The sequence below is a fragment of the Macrosteles quadrilineatus genome, unplaced genomic scaffold (genome assembly GCF_028750875.1).
Source record: "Macrosteles quadrilineatus isolate MER2022 unplaced genomic scaffold, UCM_ALF_1.0 Scaffold_6__1_contigs__length_79288215, whole genome shotgun sequence".
Lineage (NCBI taxonomy): Eukaryota > Metazoa > Arthropoda > Insecta > Hemiptera > Cicadellidae > Macrosteles > Macrosteles quadrilineatus.
Window position 1 is genome coordinate 36509844 of NW_026542599.1, and position 20148 is coordinate 36529991.

The window sequence follows — 20148 nt, forward strand, 5'->3', positions numbered from 1 at the left end:
ATAGTTACATTGGATGACAGTGAATTGAACGTTACAGGTCGCCAACATAACAAAACATAAAGTCCAGTTTGTACAACATAAAATAAGATATACAATTATTAGCATTGAGTAAATTATAACAATATATATTTAAACAATATATATGACAAGTGGTTCCCAAATAATTTGGCATACGATAGAGTCCAATTAAAATACCTACGATATATGCATAACTATGTTGTGTAAAATTTTAGTTTTTTTTTTTTATTCCTAACTTTCAATTAAAACGTACTAAACTTGGCTGACACTGACGATACTGGTGATTAAACGTGGAGACCGTTGGTTTTGATGTTTGGTTGATGCAGTTTATTAAGTGGCTCCACGGACTCAAAAATCAAAGATAAAACAAGTGATTTGAAAGGGTTATTTCAGCCAGTTTAAAACACGAATAGATTATAACATTATTTTGTGACTTGAAATCATTGTTGTATTGCAAACCACTGAAAACTATAAAATGAAACAAATCGTTTATCTTTCGAGAAATTTAATTAAATTGATTTAAAAAAAATAGTAAAATAAAGAAAATATATTATTATATAAATTATCAAATTAATTAATTATCATAAATACTGAAAACCCCTAAAATCAACAAAGTATTTTGACTGTAGAATCTATAAATATATATATCTATAGCTTAGTACGATAAAATTGGTAAAATTTCGCACCCTTCCTTGAATATTTATTTCTTTCGGTGTAAAAAGGTCAACGTCAGAAAGAATTATAAATGACATTTAAATTGGACGAGAGACGTGGTGTGACATACGCAGGTGGTAAAGTCATGACATGTAAATGTCACATCAAACTGGACTGTTGAAATACAAACCTCTTAGTCCTTTATTGTATAGATAAAATCCATATATTTACTGTACAATTATTTATTATTCTTTGTTGGGTGTTTCACAGCCAGTAACACAATGATGATAAAATAAAGCATATTATGTATATATGCTATACTTGTATAACATTTTCACAATCGTACAAAATGTATATACGACATTATTTAATGAAAATTAAAACTTATATTAATGTGTTTGATTCTAATAAGTAGTTAACTGGTACAAAAATGTTTACTTTACGTAGTATTAAATGGCATTTGCTACTATTTTAGTTTAAAGATTAATTTATTACTTATACATTTTAAACACTATGTTTAAAAAAAATTGAATTTAATTTATTACAACCATCCATGTAGATCAAGTAATTTATTTCAATGGTATGTTTTGATATGTACTGCTAAAATGTTTAATTAAATTAAAATTAAAACAGAACAAATGTTTTAGCTCTCAAAATTGTATAGGTGGCATAGTAAGTGTCATACTTGAAGAGCTAATCCCTGCACGTCGAGATCCCCTGCAACACTCGCGCGGGTGACAGTTGTCACCCAGCGCTTTTGTTTAGGGCACAGCTCGGTCGCCGAATGGGGGAAAGAGGTGTGATCTTCAGTAGCTTTCTGTTATAAACAATAGATCCTTCTACGTGTGTTTTCGCGCGTCGAACCGGTTGGTGGCCCGTGTTATATCGCTCAATAGTCGACTGGGTGACAAGTGTCCCCCGCGCGAGTGCAACCGTTATGAGTGTACCGAAGCGCCCGCGATTGTGTGATGACCCATAAATCTGGACATGTTGATGGTAGATAGTTCTGATAAAGATATAATTGAAAATGACAATGAAGAGGACCAGATAGAGGCAAAAAACCACGTGTTGGACATTGAAGAACATTGTGGACAGACATTGTGGAGTAGACAATACCTCCTGTCATTTATATAGTTCTGCGTACATTTTTTTCTATTATTTATTTTGCTTTTTTATGCTTTTTATTTGTAAATGATATATGTCAGTAGAGGAATAAACGGCACATGTTTCAACACACTTGTAACTATGCATACCTTCAATACCATGTGATTTACAAAGATGCACACTTTCATTTGAAACTGCTATATCTACAGTAATTTCAGTTTTTACAAAATAAAAAACATATTTTGGCAAAGAAATATCTGTGTTTGTGTTCATTATTAAACTACTTTTTGAAATAAAAATTATTTTTACTATGTTACCTTGAAAAAAAAATTACAAATGTTAAGGGTAAAAATCCGTAAAATTATTTTTGGTCAAAAAAGAATGATACCATATTTTAAAATTTAACATTTTTAAGTTGTACTGGACAGAAAAAAAACATGAATACTATTCATAAATAATCTCAAATAGTCACTTAATAGGTTTTGAGACATAATATTACTATAAAACAAATATTTTTACATATATATATACAAAAACGAAATGGGGGACAACTGTCACCCGCGCGAGTATCCATGTTATGAGATATGGCGCGAGTAGTGCAGGGTTAATGTTATACTTTCTATTTTCTAAAATATTGCCCAATTTCTAGACCACTGGCTTGTTAAACCTACATTATATTACACGCAAACAAATATCTCAGCTAAGTCTATATTAAATTATATATTTTATATTATCTTAAATAACATTACTATGTCAAACCTTTACTGTCTTAAAACGTTTTGAAAACTTTTCAAACATATAATAATAAAAATAAAACCCAATTTCTCATTAACTTGTTTTGTTTGGGAAGTCATACAAACAACCATCATATTCAATAATTAACTAAATATAAACTTTTTATTATTATACACTTGATAGCTTAGTGAATCATTCTCTGTAGGTAGGGTTAACGTCGTAGTGCAAAAATTCTTGGCCAACTTTACTTACACAAAAAGAAAAGTAGTTTATTAATTTATAATTTAGGTCTGGAAAAATATTGGAAGCATTTAGAGTTTTATCAGAATAAATCCTTTTAAAAGACCTTGATAAATACTTTATCTAAAATAACAGCGTTTTCTTAAGGTGTAAAATTCCATTGTCGTTAAATATTGTAGTAAATTTTATTTCCTATTCCAACTCACCAGCAATTCTCTCTTTACATTACTGAAGACATCTAAACAGTGCCATTTTTTTACAGTCTTGCTGTTAAGGACTGGTTTGTGACATCATTTCTGACAGCTTAAGATATTTAATTTGATAACCATGTCAATCAATGCATACATTTAAGATTTCTACCTATTCCTCCTGGTTTTTTTTATCATTTTGAGTCGATTATAATTAATATATTTTAGGTTTACTTTCTGATGTGTGATTGTTTATGGAGAAAACGTAAATACAATTGGTAAATTTAAAAGCAGATACACAGTAATATTCTTTAATATAAATAAATATAAATAAACTCTCAAAGTGAAGTACTCGACAGATTTGCAGAGTTTGGAAATACCGATTTGTGCTGTTAAAGCAGGCAAATAACTTCGCATGAACACTGAACAGCTTCAAAGTGATCAAAGCATACACTTTTGCACTCGTTTTGCTTTATTTCAGGAACAAAAAATCCCTTTATAAATAAAGCAAGGATGTATGCTTAATCAACGCTTAATCCAGTGTTTAAAAATAAGTTAAATTGATTTACTTTGTGTTCTCCGCTAAAATATTTCTTAGCAAAGTTTTTTTTTATATCCTTGGGTATTTTATTTTGCAGTAAATGTAATAGTACGCTTATTTAAATGTAATTTGCCCGTGAAGTACGCAAGTAAGTAATAAAACATTTGAGACACATAAAAAATCTACAAACTTAGTACTTCAATAAAAAAACATATATAAAGAATACTACATGATTTGACTTATTTTGCAATATAACAAAGTTTTAAAACAAAGTAAGTAATAAAACACTTCAGAAATTATTATCTTTAGATACGATAAAGATATCTAACAATGGACTTTGTTGAGTATTTAGACACATTTTTTTATTTACTTTTTACAAACTTTTACCAAATTATTACAAAATATCAATGCTCTTTATAAGATTTTAGCAAAAAAATATATAAATTTTACATCTACAAACTTAGTACGTTAGTAACAAAAAATATTTAAATAATACTACAGGATTTTACTTATTTTGAAATATAACAAAGTTTTGTTTGTTGTTGTTTTTTCCTCTTGACAAAGAGACATTCTAACTTTATCCATGCAATAGGCCTACAAATTTTGTGAATACTGGATTTTCATTGTGTATTTGTATTAAGTATTAGAGTAAGGTTGAAAAAAGTTTTCTCCATATTCAACGAGTAAACTTTAACCCTTAAATATATTCTGTATTTAGTTAATAGGATAACTCGGCTTAAAAATGTAGAAAAGTAAGTTTACAAACTCAACCCTGATCTTATTTGTTCAATTACAACTTCTAAATTAATATTATGAATATTCTATATACTAATTCTATGCTAAAAGTTAATCTACATAATTTGATTAAACTTACAGCCTTCAAAAGATAAATTCTATGGCCAAAAGCTGGACTGGATTCGGAATAAAATTTACATATGAAATAATCATTTATAACGGCTCTGTAATTTGTCATATCATAGATCTAAACCAGGTTTTTCGCATATGGAGAGAGCTATTTTATATTACTAATTTTAAATTATTTTTGTGTTTATGTATTATTACAACTTTTGAAAGTACAATTATACTAATATATTCCGATTGAGCTATTGAAAAAAACATTGGGTGTACCGTATATATTGTTATTTTCTACAAAGTGCACGTGAAAAGTGGGCCAGACTCTAAATAAAAGACATATATTTTATTTTATAAAAGCAACATTGTAACGAAGCAACATTTTGATTAATGCATAACACATGTTTAACAGTAAATCTCAAATTCTGACTAATATTAAAGTAATTTGCATTGATTTCTTCTGTATTCTTTTGAAACAGTAGATACTCGTTTGTATAGTGATATAGCTTCATCCTAGGTAACGTGACACAGCGTTTCGTAAATTAAATTGTAACACCTTTGTTATTTTATAAATCAGTTACTTTGAGAGTAAATATTTATAAATAATTGTTTTGTATAAGTAAAACGCATATTTTGTACAAACACTTACTCTTTCTTGGGTTTAATGTAACATCATTAAGTTTGATGCATTGATACCATTTGATATTGTATCAATTTGAGGAAATAATTTCTATTATTGGAATTTATATAACAGATATGAATATATCCTCTATTTGAACATAGATTGATCCAAGTCACCGTTGATCTTCCTTAACCTTCTAGAGTGAAGTGTACGACCGTTTAAAAGTAATACGGAACAGTTAGATAACTGAAACAAAACTCATTTATCTATTAATTATTATTTTATCTTATCCAATCGGATGTATATTATTCGTTTTTTTTCTTTTTTTCCTAGGACGCTAGGCACGAGCCGGAATAGTTTTTCACATTACTTCAGGCTAAACCTTAAGGTTATGGCAATATCACTTAGAAAAATTCATTGGTGATTTGGCGGGGTTTGAACCCGGGACCCCAGGAACCGGAGTCCCGTGCTCTAACCACTAGACCAGCTCGCTCCCCTGTATATTACTAGTGGTAAATATGGAGTTAACCCTTACGTGTATATAAAGCATATATTTAGGTTATAGATCAGTTATAGTGCAACATTTGTTGTTGGCTTTGCTGTGAACGTGCCTCGTGTGTCACGTAGGTAGAAACGTATAGCTTGGTGTGAGGTTTTGCTCTTTGCACTTGCGTCATATAGATTTAAACGTTCTTTAAATCTGTTATTTAATCTGTGATTGGATGAAATATCTTATTTGGAAAGTCGAAACATCAGTCCACATTATTTACAGAAACACCAATTATTAAATTACGTAAAAATGTAGACCCACGGCAGCCAAAAATATGTAAGCTTTCATCGGAAATTTTCACCTTGTTTTAAGAAACCCACCTGTGTCCTTACAAATCGTAGTATTTTATTACTACCAATATGGTTTCACTTAAAAATATACATACGAAGTAGTACTAAATTTGTGTGACTTAAAAAAGGGAGAATAAGTACAACGGAGTCTTGAGCCATTTTGTCTTATTAGTAAACCATAATTTCAGGAAACATTAATTTATATTTACTTTTTTGCTCTAATAAATAAATATGCTTGACCAATCAAAATGCCTTCTTGTCAGCTTTGCTGTTTTGTTTATTCTCTGAGATTTAAAATTTAATTTGTGCTATTAATCAACTAAAAATATATACAGAGTGGTAAAAAAGTCCCTGGACAGTTAAATATTTAAAAAAATAATGCAGATAGAGCTACAATACTTGGTACAACGTTACAGGGCATAAAACTCTATTTTAACACATATTCAGTGATCCAATAACTCTTCAGGGGGACGGCCCACATGGAGTCGGAAGCAAATCTTAAATGGAAGCATAGGTCAATATGCACATCAAATTAAAGGTCTTTTGTAGTATAATACAATGCCGCAAACCGCACTTCAAAAGGTTGATCCTGCGCAAAATGACAGTTGTTCAAAGATTTCTTGAATCCGCCATTTTGAATCTTTGAACGACTGCCATTTTTTACTCAGGCATTCTTTTGAGCTTGAATTTACGGCATCGTAATCTACTAGTAAAGACCTTTAATTTGATGTGCATATCGACCTATGCTTACGTCAACAATTTTCTTCCGATTCCTAGGGCTGTGCCCCCTGAGGAGTAAGCGTATAATAACAATGTAAATTAAATGAATCTTTGAACAACTGTCATTTTGCGCAGGATCAACCTTTTGAAGTGTGGTTTGCGGCATTGTATTCTACTAAAAAAGACCTTTAATTTGATGTGCATATTGACCTATGCTTCCGTTTAAGATTTTCTTCCGACTCCTTGTGGGCCGTCCCCCTGAAGAGTTATTGGATCACTGAATATGTGTTAAAATAGAGTTTTATGCCTTGTAACGTTGTACCAAGTATTGTAGCTCTATCTGCATTATTTTTTAAAATATTTAACTGTCCAGGGACTTTTTTACCACCCTGTATATAACTAATGAGAGTTAAAGTTAGTGCAATCTAGTAAAAACTAGTGACATGATTATAATTTCAATGTGTAAGTCAATATCAGGTAATATTAGATGTAATAATATAAAGATAGGAAAGGGAACAACTGGTATTAAAAGATATAAAGAACAATCCTGTAGAAAGCAGGCCAATTGAAAAGGTTTGATGCTATCGAGTTGAACGACGAATCTATGTATAACGAAGAGAATAGGATAGCTGACATAGGAAATGCTACCGAACACATCCTTATTTCGTTTTAGATCTAATTTTAAAACCGTGATGAAACCCCTATTCCCTATAAGTGTTTTGACAAACTTGATTGGTTTTATCCATACGATAGCAATACAAAATAATAATATAATAAATAATAATATTATTACGCAACTGTTTTAATAAAACCTTAAATAAATCAAATAAACTTAAAGGATGATTCAGTTTTATTTATTGATACGCAAACCTAAATATTGGTAACTGATAGCTAAGTGACGTCGTGGTTAAATGTTTTCCAATATCGAAGATCCTCATGTTATATTTTTTTAGGACTTAATTAAATATGCCTCAAGATGGGGTTTTACTAAGAAATATTTATCAAATTACAAAAACATTCGATTGTTGATGTTAACCAGGTTTGCTAACAATAAAATACTGCAATTAAGGAAAAGGAAACCTATAACAATAAGTAGCATTGCAGATCAAAACATTCAACTTATTTAAGCTGTAACATTATTAATCTTAATATATATTCACTGTAATGTCACTATATTTACAGTGATGAACTATATTTACAGAAAATAGAAACTGTAATCATGAAAAAACACAACAAATGTGGGTAAAATAAGTTATAAAGTAACAATGGTGTGCCAAGTATGTGAGCATTACTAATTATTATTTATATCTTCATAAAAAAATATTAGTAGGCCTATCATTAAATCCTAAATAAAAATGAGTTACAAAACCTTAGTTAACAAAGATGCATATCATTTAGTGGTTTTGATGTTTTAAATATGTGCAGATAATCAGGCAGTTTATAACTCAATGTTCAGTGAAACCAGGAGTTGTTTGTAAAGTGTTAAATCAGCCAATTTAAATATCTTTGAAAGAAGCATTTCCATTCGGATTTTAATAATTATTATTTAAATGACCTTTTTAAATCACAGCAATGAGTTGTTATTGGTTTTTAATGTAAAAGCATTAAGTTTTAATATTTATGACAAATTTTCCATATCTAGTAATTAATTGCTGACCAAATGTTTTTGTTTCAGTTAAACCTCATTTGCAATCAATGTTTTTGATTTATTTATTATTAAAAACACAAAATATGTGTTGGAATGCATTATCAATTAATGAGGGAAACGATTGGTTATCAATATGCTATACGACAAATTAAAGTATATTATTCATCCTTTTAAAGTATTGTAAAATATATGTTCAAATAACCACTGTCATTAGGGCCTTCCTGTGCTAACAACATGCCAAGTGTAGTACAAATTTGCTTTCCTAAATAATTAAATGATACTCTTTTTTTTACCGGATATGTTTCTGGAGGTATAGGTACAAATTGTTGTCTCACCAATTATAGGAGATCTCTTTATGTTTCCTGCATAAAATACTAAAGTATAAATGTTTGTTTCCATAATTATTTGTACAAATCATTTATAAAATGATTATTGATAAAATACCACTTAAACTACAAAGTATACACTAAAGGAATGAAATAAACCAAAACCAATTGTAAAAAACTACTTAAAAATAATAATTTGTTCAAGTTAATTTCATAAAAAGGTATAGAAAGGTTTACTTTTGTAAAATAATAAATTATACCGAAATTGGATGAGAAACACCAGACAGATAACATAGTAGATATGAACAGTAAAACAGCAACACATGTAAATGTCATCACAAGCTGGACAATGCTTGGTGTGAAAAATTACGTCACTCTTGACATTTGTCAGAGTTGATGTAAAAGAGAGAATATTTAGATATATATGAACAGAAATAAAGTGTAACTGAGGATTTAAGTATATATTTTAGGTAGTTTCTGAAGCTGAAGGCTTAATTTACACTTTGTTAATTTCTTACTTGTTTCGATTAACAGTTCCTGATTTTTTTATGTTTTTATAGAAAAGCTTATAAAGTCAAGTAAAAAGTGAAACGTCTCACAGTGTATGGTTGTTTAAGGTCCTGTTGGTGGACAAGGTTCACTCTATAACACAATAATTTAAAACCTGTTGTAGGATTTACTGTTTATTAGTTATTAAAGTTTGGTTTTATATCTGTCAAATTTGTTTAACAATAACAATGAGGTAAATTAATTTTTTTTTTTACTGTGTAAAGCTAAATTTTAAACTTAATTTAATTATTACATACCAAATAAATAACATGTATACCAACATTTAAAGGCTCTAGTTTTCTAAGATTATATACTAACAAGCCCAAAGCTCTATGTAAATGGCTTGTTTAATTAAGTTGTTAGCGTAAGTTACATGGCTACTTTGGTAACCTGAGCAGTCTTAGGAAATTGTAAACCTACACAGCAATGTTATAACTAATAAGGAAAACAATGTTTTAGGGAAATAATTTAAGCCATGACCCACAATGATTAGCTTTATAAATCTACAGACTAGATTAGCTTAGTAATATTTTGGAGACGTATGCCTAAAGATTAGTATATATTTTTTTATTATCCGGCTACATTTAAGAGATAACCAATTTTTAAATCTAAAGTCAGTTTGTGTTGTGGTACAACGCTGTGGAATTCGCATAACCCGCATAATATTTGCTATCAGACCCCTCAGCAACTTTCCGTTTTCATCTCTTTGCCAGTTTGCATAATTCTGTGGCGGTTAATAAGCCTTTTCATTGTTTCCATTTTGAATTGAGATGTATTTGGATTTTCTATTATTTTTGTAAATTATTATTCTAGTTTAATTTTTTTTGCGAATTTCAATAACTGAGTATAAATGCGTAGAGTCCACCGATAAAGTCAGATTTCGAGAGTTCTGATGGTTTGCAAATAATATGCTTGGCACAATATGGTAAGCGATATATAATATTGTATTTTTCTAACCTAGAACTGTTCTCAAAGTATGCATTATGTTATAAATGAGGTATGGTACAACATTTATCGTTGGTTTTGCAAACATGCCTCACGTATTATGTCGTATGAAATTTGTAGCTTCGTGTAAAGTTTTAGAAACCAAACATTTTGTCTTAGAAAACAATATATTATCATGCGTTTAAATTTAACACTGGCAATAACAATTTATTTAAATTTTGGAACTATCGTCTAGTACCAAAGTACTATTTTGTATGCTTAAAAAAATGGGTTTGATTGTTTCATTTAAAATATATTTTTAATTTATTTCAATTACTTAAATAAAAATCAAACGATACAGATCTATGATACGAAATAGTTGTATGGCTGTAGGTGTGAGTCATTAAAGACTACAAATTGTAACATCTATGAACTAGCTTTTATAGTTTGTGTAATTGTACTATAAAGGATAACAATAGGATTATTGAATGTGAGAGGGTTTGACCAAATGTCCTGAAAGAAATTAATTGATTTTTTTTTCAATTACTTTATTAAGAGTTTTATTTCTTTCGAAAACGCCCATAGCGCCCTTGATGATAAAGAAGGCAAAATCTACCAGTAATTGTTATATAGTGGCTTCCACTACCCAAATATTGCCTCTCATCCTTATTAACTATAAATATACCCAATTTAGTTATAATTGTAATGTAACTATGAATATTGGCTTGGTTAAATATTTTTCTGTGCAATATGATCTACTTGTCACTTTTTAAATATCGTATTTTTATTTGTAAGGCAATGAAAAGTTACGTTATTAAAAAAAATATTGGCTACCCAGTTAACATTTGAAAGAATAATTTCCATTTGGTATTTATCAGGCAATAATGATACATATTTATGTCTGTAAACGATCCATTGAAACTAAAGTTACGATTATTAATATTTTTTACGTTTACGACATTAGTTTTTCTGCTAATGACTAGCTTGAAACATTACTTAACCATACTTAACTATAAAACTCCGGTTGTGGTTTTATTTTACCCTTGATTATAGTATTTTTGATCTGTCGTGTGTTATTGTTCCTAACAAATTTAATATAATTGAATGTACGATTACTTTTTGTACCGTTGCATGGGTATACATATAACAAATTAAATTCTATATGATATATTAATTGATGAGAAGTTAGTTCAATAAATATAGTTGATCTAAGGGTTTCTCACACTTAATTCCTTATAACTATAGTGTTCATTTATTCTCCCACCTCGTCAACTTAAATTTTGTTTAAATCTGTGAGTATCAATTTAAAGATTCTTTCTTTACCCTTTTGTTAAATAACTACGGGCCGAGTTGTTGTTTATAATTAGATAATAATATTATTATGTTTAGTAAGGTTATAAAAACTACAAAAACAAGAACAGTTGAAAACAAAACACCGCCATAGTGGCTCTTAGACGGAACTAACAATAAAACTGACTTCAACTTTAGCGAGTATGTTTTATTTATGGAATTAGTCAAGCTTGATTACCAAAATTCTAATGTAAAATTATGCTGTTTCATAAACATAAGCAAAACAGAACCAAAAAAAATATTATTATGTACACAATACACAAAATTTTAAATATATATATACAATTTTCCAGAATTAAATTATTGTAAAAACCCGATTCCTGCTGTTAAAGCATGTGAATAAACTCACACGAACAAGTAACTTCAAAGTGATCAAAGTAAACACAGTTGCGCACGTTTTGCTTTATTTGAGGTAAAATAAGGTTCCTTTAATGGGAGAATGGATTCACTATACGCCAATATCAGTAATAAAAATAAAATAATTATTTAATTTTCCTTTCTATAAAGTTCTAGAAGTTGTTAGTATTGTTTTTTCCTAAAACTCCAGGCATTTTCATTATGAAAAACACCTTTTCTTTGTGATTTTTTTTGTAAAATATATTACTAGTGACATATTGTATAAAGATCCGTCCATATCTTAATCTATCATTCATCTTATCCTATTCTTATTCGTTATAAAAAAATCATATCGGTTTATCGATATAAAATGTATTGATATGAAATAGTGTACACATTTTGAAAGATACATTTCTTAAAATTTAGTTAAAATAATTTTTTTTTTTAAATTAAGTAAGTGCAAAATATTTTACGTTGGTTTAGGTTTTTGTTTTTTTACAGGCACTCAGCATAGCTTTATATCGGAGGTAAGATACTATGGTTGAATTTTAAGAAGACAATTCTTAAATGTATATCTGAGCCAACATTTTAACAAAACAAAGTTTATATTTTCAGAGTTTCATTTAAATACATGCTAAATACTCGAAAGTGCTATTGAGCGCATTTGAAACTAAACATCTGTCAGCGTCATAAAGCAATACAATGTCACTACCCGCAGCGTTTAGAAACCCTTATAAATATAAGTTTTTATCTTTTTCTCAATATGAGTTTGCTTCAGAATAGAAAACAACGCAATCAAATTAACTGTTTGGATTTTTAATTGTAGTTATATTACTTTTTAAAGAAAATTTAAGTATTTAATCTTAGAAACTTTAAGCAATTTGAGCATTATAACAAAGAAATTGCAATCGTGTTCCTTAGTCAACTTTGTTTCTGGAATGTTTTAAGATAACAAGAGAAGGTATGTAATTAAATATAGTGATTGCCTTAAGAGGAGTAAATTAATTCCCATTTGTAATATTTTTTTATAAAATGATCTATCTACTCACTATCTGACCAATGTATACAAGAAATAATATTATAATACATTTTAAAACTGTGAAACATATACTTATTTCAAGGAGTGATTTTAATAAGAACCCCTATTTGTTAATTGTTGCTTAACTCTTTAAAAAAGGAACATAAAATACAACACGCATAGTGCTTGAAAAAAAACAATATATTATTTTGAGATATTCTAAATATTTATGAAATTTGTGTAACAATGAAAATTTAGATTGAATATATATAGTACTTATATAATGATGTTTTCATCTATCGTTGCAGATTCATTATCAAATAGTTATTAATAAATTTAATTCGTTTAAGTGAGAATAAATATAGCTGATATTTGAACATTTGCTTTAAATATTTATTAAGTATATGCAAACTTTCTAAATACAAACATAAAGTCAACGTAAGGTACAAAATGTGTTAAATGTTGCAACCACGAATTTTCAGTTCCCAGACATCTTTGTGTATACTAACTTTGTAGGAAAATCGTTTGATCTCCGTTTTAATTTTCCGCGTTGAACATGTCGGTAAAAGTGCTTTTATTAAATTATATTTTATTTACAGTCCGTAAAAAAGTATTTTATAAAAATTTTTACAAATAAATATAAAAATATCAATATTTTGAATGAATTTTCGGAGTTTTCAACACATAAAGTTATCTTAACTGTAAAACTGCATGTACTATAATGGTTATTTAAGGAGGATAAGTTTGTATCACTGGGGAATTGTTACATTACCAATAATTTATTACTCTTAGAAAGCTATACATTACTTAATGCAGCTGATTTTAGTTCCCAAAAACTATTATTATCATTTAAATAACATTCGAACAAATACAATCTAAAAATCCTAATTACTGAACATCATAAAATACTGAGAAGATTTACTTGGCTGTTGACCTCAATTGATTTCTTAAATTGTTCCGTGTTGAAACTGACAGTCATGTGGTGGAAATAGTATGCCTGATTCTTACTTGTGAACAACTTGTATGCTATAAAACCATGGGTTATTGAATTACAGTAATTGGAAAACCATTATGGATTGCATATTTGCAAACCGTGTCATTATTAAAATTATCGCCAATTGTATGCAGATCAAAGTGTATCAATTGATTGTTAACTCACTTTAAATCTCCTTCTCATAAAAAATTAAACATTAACTTTAAAATTTTAAAAATATTGCTGGTATTATTTCAATATACCAAAGTTTGTGTAAATGCACCAATTTAGTAAGACTGATAATTATTTTGATTCAGCACAAATCTAGTTTTTTTGTTATGTTATAGTATTTCTAATTCAGTTAAAACCATAATCATAGTATTTCAAGGCCACACAATTTATGTATACATATATTACATAAATACTTAGGTAATGAGAATGGTTGGTTATTGTTATTAGTTCTATTGATAAGTATGAATACAAAACGATTAAAATAAAAACGATTATTTTGTGAAATTGAAAAATATAAACTGTGCAAATAGAAATGATAGATTTATCTATCATATCTATACTTAATAACTAGAACCAAACATTTTTTCATAAAGGAAAATTCTTTCATATGATAAATATTGTTTGGTGAGAAAAGTTTAACGTTGGTGAGAATTATAAATGGCATTCAAACAGGACAAGAGACGCAAGGTCTGGCTGACACAGGCGGTGAAACTGTGACATATGTAAATGCCAAATCAAGCTGGACTTTGTCGTAGTGTGAAAGAATACGTCAGTGTGCCATTTGATACAGTTGGTGTGAACGTGTATAAGGTTAAAAAAAAATTAATTAATCATTGAATTAAAATAAAACTAAACTTTGAGTAACATTACATGTAAATATGCATATTATGAAACTATAAGTCAATCCATTGCTATATAGTAGTTTAACATTTAGTTGATATCACTGTATTGCTTGTTTCTATTGTTTTTGTATTTTAAAATTCATTTAATTTGTAAAATACATGAGCATTTAACAACATATACAAATAAAAAAAAATTATTAATTATACAGAGACGGAGAAAAGCAAACACATTTCTTGTTTCTTAATTGTAACCCAAATTAAGGTTTGTTCAATAGATCTTTAAATGTGTTTACAGGAGAAAAGACAATCAGTTTTGGTTATAACAAATATAATATATTAACCATAAGAAGCTTAGATTATAAAAAGTATATTTAATAGAGCTTATTGGGCACTGAGACAAGTTTTAAGATGAACGGTATAAATATTCTTATTCATCGTATTGTTGTGTTCTTGACATCGTACATGCAATATAAATTGTCATAATAATGTTGTAATAAAAAACGTTACATATTATAATAAACCCCTCTGGGCTCTTCGTGTTCTCTGTAAGTTTATCTCTGTATAAACAAGCCCAAGGCTCTTTGTAAATGGCTTGTTTAGTCAAGTTGTTAGCTTAAGTTACATGGCTGCTTTACTTAGTAGCTTGAACAGTCTTGAGGCGGAAATGAGTAAATAGTAAATTACTAAGCAGTGTTATTTACTGGAAGGCTAAAACAACTTGTGGTTTACTATATAATGGTAATACTAACGACATATGATTCTGCCAATTTTGACTGTAGCATTTTCGCGTTATAATGAAAATGTTATAGCCTAAATCTTGCTATACTTATTATACATTTATGATCATTTAATATTTGAGATATTATTTCTACACAAAGTATATTTGTTCTATTAACCAGAAATTTATTTTATTACTTCAGGTTTTGTTTTGTTTAATATGTTCTTGGGCTCAATTCATTACAATGAAAAAACTAAAACACTCATTTGACATCGAGGCTTTCTCTGTGTCTTAGAACCTAGTATATATTTTTTTTTTTTTAGTCCGCACCGTTAGTTATTCTGAGGTTATAATCATCAACTTTGCGTTTTGATCTCTTTACTCGCAAGAATTAAGAAGGGTCGGAAAAGAGAAAAGTCTTCCCATAGTTTACATTTTTGCTTCTAAGTGATTGTCATGTTAAATAAGAATTACAAATGATAAAACTTTAATCATCATATTTATTCAAAATGCCAGTTTCCGCTTTATGATCATACATAAAATGTGGAACTTAAATATACCTTTGTTGAAAATTATTTCTAGATTGAAACTAAAAGTGTGTGTAAGAACTAAAAAGTATGTGGAGTTTTAAAACAATTATTAATTTATTTTAACCCTAATAAAAGTGCAAGTTCTTTCTACTCCTTTGAATACTTATTATTGCCGTGGAACAGCTAATCAATCTATAACTAAGAAAAAATTATTTGAAGTATTTGTAGGATGTATTTGATGTTTATGATAGATACAGACCAACGAATATGTAATTACTACTTAATTAATAATAATACTTAGTTTTGTTTATTTGACTATAAATTTGTTATGTTTTCAAAGGAAGTGACAAAGCAAAAATATATTTCTGGTATAAACAGGATTCACAAGCAGTGTCACACAGGAAACACATTCCCAACCGGAAACCAACACCTTCGTCATCCAGGAATGGAGCCAGGTAAGATCCTGGCTCCACCAGACATGTATAAAATACTGTTTTTTATGTATAAAAAAAACTAAATGTATATGGAATTCTCAGTAGTCAATTTTAGCTAACTGTTTTTTTTTTTCAAAATAGTTTTTTTCGTTACTGCAAACCAGTTAATGATATTGAAATATTTTTTAGCTGACAGTTTATGTTATTGATTTTGTATTATAAATAAAAATTCAACCGCGTATATGTTTTTCACTTTACCTTCTTATAGACTATTCGTCTTTAAAATGTAATTCTTTTGCTAATTTATTTCCTAACTTACCCTTGTCAAACTATTTATTTTTAATGGCCTATTGGAGTATTTGAACGTGACATAAATAATCTTTTTTCAAACTAAATTCAATCATGTAGTTTTTTTTTATATAAAACTCAGATATTTTGTAAGAATTTGTTTTTCCTTATCTTATTTATAAGTTACTAATACTAATATGCTAGTTAGGCCTCTCTGATTAAAAGGACTTTGCATACCCGTAAAATGTTTGCGCGTTTTTTTTACTATATTGTGTGGTGTCATGTTATCTTTATTCAATGCATGCACCAAAGTTGGTAAATGTTCATATCATTTTTAAATTTTAAATTTACCCGATTAATTACATCACAGGTACATTTTCAGTAATCTTCCTACTTAAATAATCCTTTTTTGTCAACTACATTTAAAAAATCTTTATTTAATAATCTATAAAGTGATTACTGTCTAAAATGTGAAAATCCTATACATTATGTGTTTGATTAATTAAGCTACAAACCTATTAATTAATTAAGAAGTGACTAAACAGAAAAAATGCATGTAAATTATTTAGTAACAATGCATAACCTTTCTGTAAAAAACTTAATCCATGATTTTTAAGTTTATATTTTACACGATTTCATAAGGTTAGCAAGGCCATCCTCATATTATACTTTTAATACATTTGAATTTATTGGTTGTTATTTTAACGTTATTGCAATAACCTAAACGTATGTAAATTAATGTATTACAATGTATACATGATACTTAAATTCCTTCTCTACCACCTTTAAAATTAATTCTATTTTCTGTTCTCATTTGGTTTATCATTTCGTTTGGGTAATTCAAGTATAATTATTTCATCAAATACTTTCTTGTAGTATTTTTCTTTTAACTGGTATTGTTATAATCACCCATTTATATCATTATAACAACTACGTCAATTATATTAGCAAGTTTCGGCCGAAAAGATTTAATATAAGTGACAATTACAGACGGATATCCTAAGAATTATTATTGAGTACGAACCTGGAATTGTTCACAAAGTATACTTTTAGGCTATAAATCAGGTATGGTGCAACATTTATCGTGGGCTGTGCTGCGAACATGCCTCATGTATCACGTGGATAGAAACTTATAGCTTAGTGTAAGGTTGTGCTCTTTGTATTTGCGTCTTAAAGTTCAATATTACCGTATATTTCCCCATATTGGGAATAAGTTATTAACGTAGGTTTTAGTGTAATATCTTGACCCAGGACTGATTTTCTTTTTAGTTTTGATATCTCCAGAGGCAAAAAAACACCATCTGTTCATATTTAAATGCATATTTTCAGCAAACCTAAGTACTTATATAAGTAATTTTTTTTTCAAACAGGGAAAATGTGACTTGTTAATTATAGATATAGTTAAAGGGAAATTCAATCAAGTCTTTGAAAATTCACGAAGTTTTACAGTTTTTTTCAAGGGTATTGCATGGAAATTCTATGTTTAATCAATTAATACTCCCAATACTCATTAATATTATTCCAGAAAGGACAAAAAAAACATTCAATAATTAATATTAAGCTTATATCTGATTCATATTTAAAATACTCATATCTGGTTATCTTTGTTTTACAAATGCAACTATTTTCAAGAATAAATTTAAGAAGAAATGATAATTAAACATGTTGTATATTTTTTACACAATATACATGAAATGCTATATGCTATTCTGTTTTCACATTAGGAATGCAAATACTCTTTAGCATTGTTCCTTTTAACCCGAAGAAGAATCATTTAATTATTTGTTTTAATACCTATGTTTTTCATAAACACATGTCGAAAGCGGATTACAAAGGATTATAAAAAATAATAATGGATGACAAAAAAATCTTATAAATTTATTCAAACGAAATTTTTTTTTGGGAAATAAAGTTCAGTTAGGTCACAAATCGTATTAGGCTAAACACATAAACATCTCTTCTATGAAAATAAATGAGATCAAAAGGGCTCAATTTCATGACTATCTTGGCTACTTAATTAAGCCCAGCGAAGGTGAATAAGATTTTTTTTTAAGTAACCAATAACGATTGATTTAAAACAAAACAATCATTATTTATTTATGCACGTATAATAATAACCTATATGTATTATACACATATCTATTATATATTAAAATTTTACTTACCTTTCCTTCGGTAAGGTGGTTTTTGTTTAAAAATATAACAATGGAACTTACAGTGAAGCTTATTTACAAATCTTAACAACCAAAATGAGCTCAAGATGTCTGCAAACTAATGATCCAGAGAAGGGCTCTGTGTATGTTTGCGGATTTGCATAACAAGATATGATGTAACTTTGAACATTGCATCTATTAGGTATGAACTACATGCGTTACATACTACACCGTAACCAATAAATATACAGAGATTATTAACACTGTTTTGGCCTTCTAATCTCATAAAATAATAAAACAAAGGACTGTTAACAAACAACACTTTAGTAAAAAACTTTGATCCCATAGTAATCGATGTAGTTTGACTTTAAAATAAGCCGTATTAGTTTTATGGATGAAAATTTAATTTCACAATACATACTTACGGAAATTAAAATTCAATAGTTTACTTTACTTGATTTTTATTTATTATTAATATGTATATACAATGTTTCGATGTTGGTGGTGTATACTATCCTCAAACCTTTAACACGAGCAAAAGATTAAATCCTACTATCCTCTCTGTGTGAAACATATCAAGCTAAGGAAGAGATGATGGGGGAGTTAGTTTGTCTAGTGGTTAGAAATCGGGACTTCGGTTCCAAAGGTCCTGGGTTCAAATCCAGTCAAATCATTAATGGATTTTATCCAAGTGATAATGACGCAACCACTAGGTCTAGCCTGAAGTAATGTGACAAAAGGTAAGAGGTTATTTAGGACGGTAAAAGATTAACAAGTGCTTGATCACTATTATATGTTATTTTAAGATTTATAGTTTCCTAAGGCTTCATTAATAGCTGTGTGATTAACGATTCCACATTCTAATCGCCATGAATAAAACATTTTTCTTGAATTAAATAACTTTTTAACCATCATTTTACCGGTTGTTAAGTTTACGAAAAGTAATTAGCCATACGTCAACTTGAAATAAATTTTTACTCTCGTATTGTTAACTAACAAAACAGCAAATACGCAAAAGAAATGTAGGTGGTGATCGATCTTGGTCTAAACATCCTCAGACCCATTGGTGAATGTAATTCGTTCGTATAACAATTTTTTTTTAAATACGCTTTTTGTGAATATATTGCATGAAGCATAATAACTGTATTTGGTCACTGGGTAATAGAAAAAGAATTTCCCTACGTAATATAAACCCACTATAACATAGTGTTATTACATTAACCTTTAAATCGTTTGGTTTGGAATTTGAATGGCGTTAGCAAATCCATCATCCAAAATCATTTCTGCGTCCACTACAAGAATATTTTTCTTGAAACATATATAGAGGAAAGCTAGAAAATAATATGTTTTTCTAATAAACCCTTTGAGGAAGCAGTAAAGTATTTTATTTTTCAAAAGTTGAAGAGCTAACATAGACAGTGGTAGTAAAATTGAAACATCTTCTACTTGAATTATTGACTAAGTTTCGAACTTGGATAACGTACTGGTATGGAACTTGTCCAACTTCTGCTCTGTTTCAAATTTGTATATATA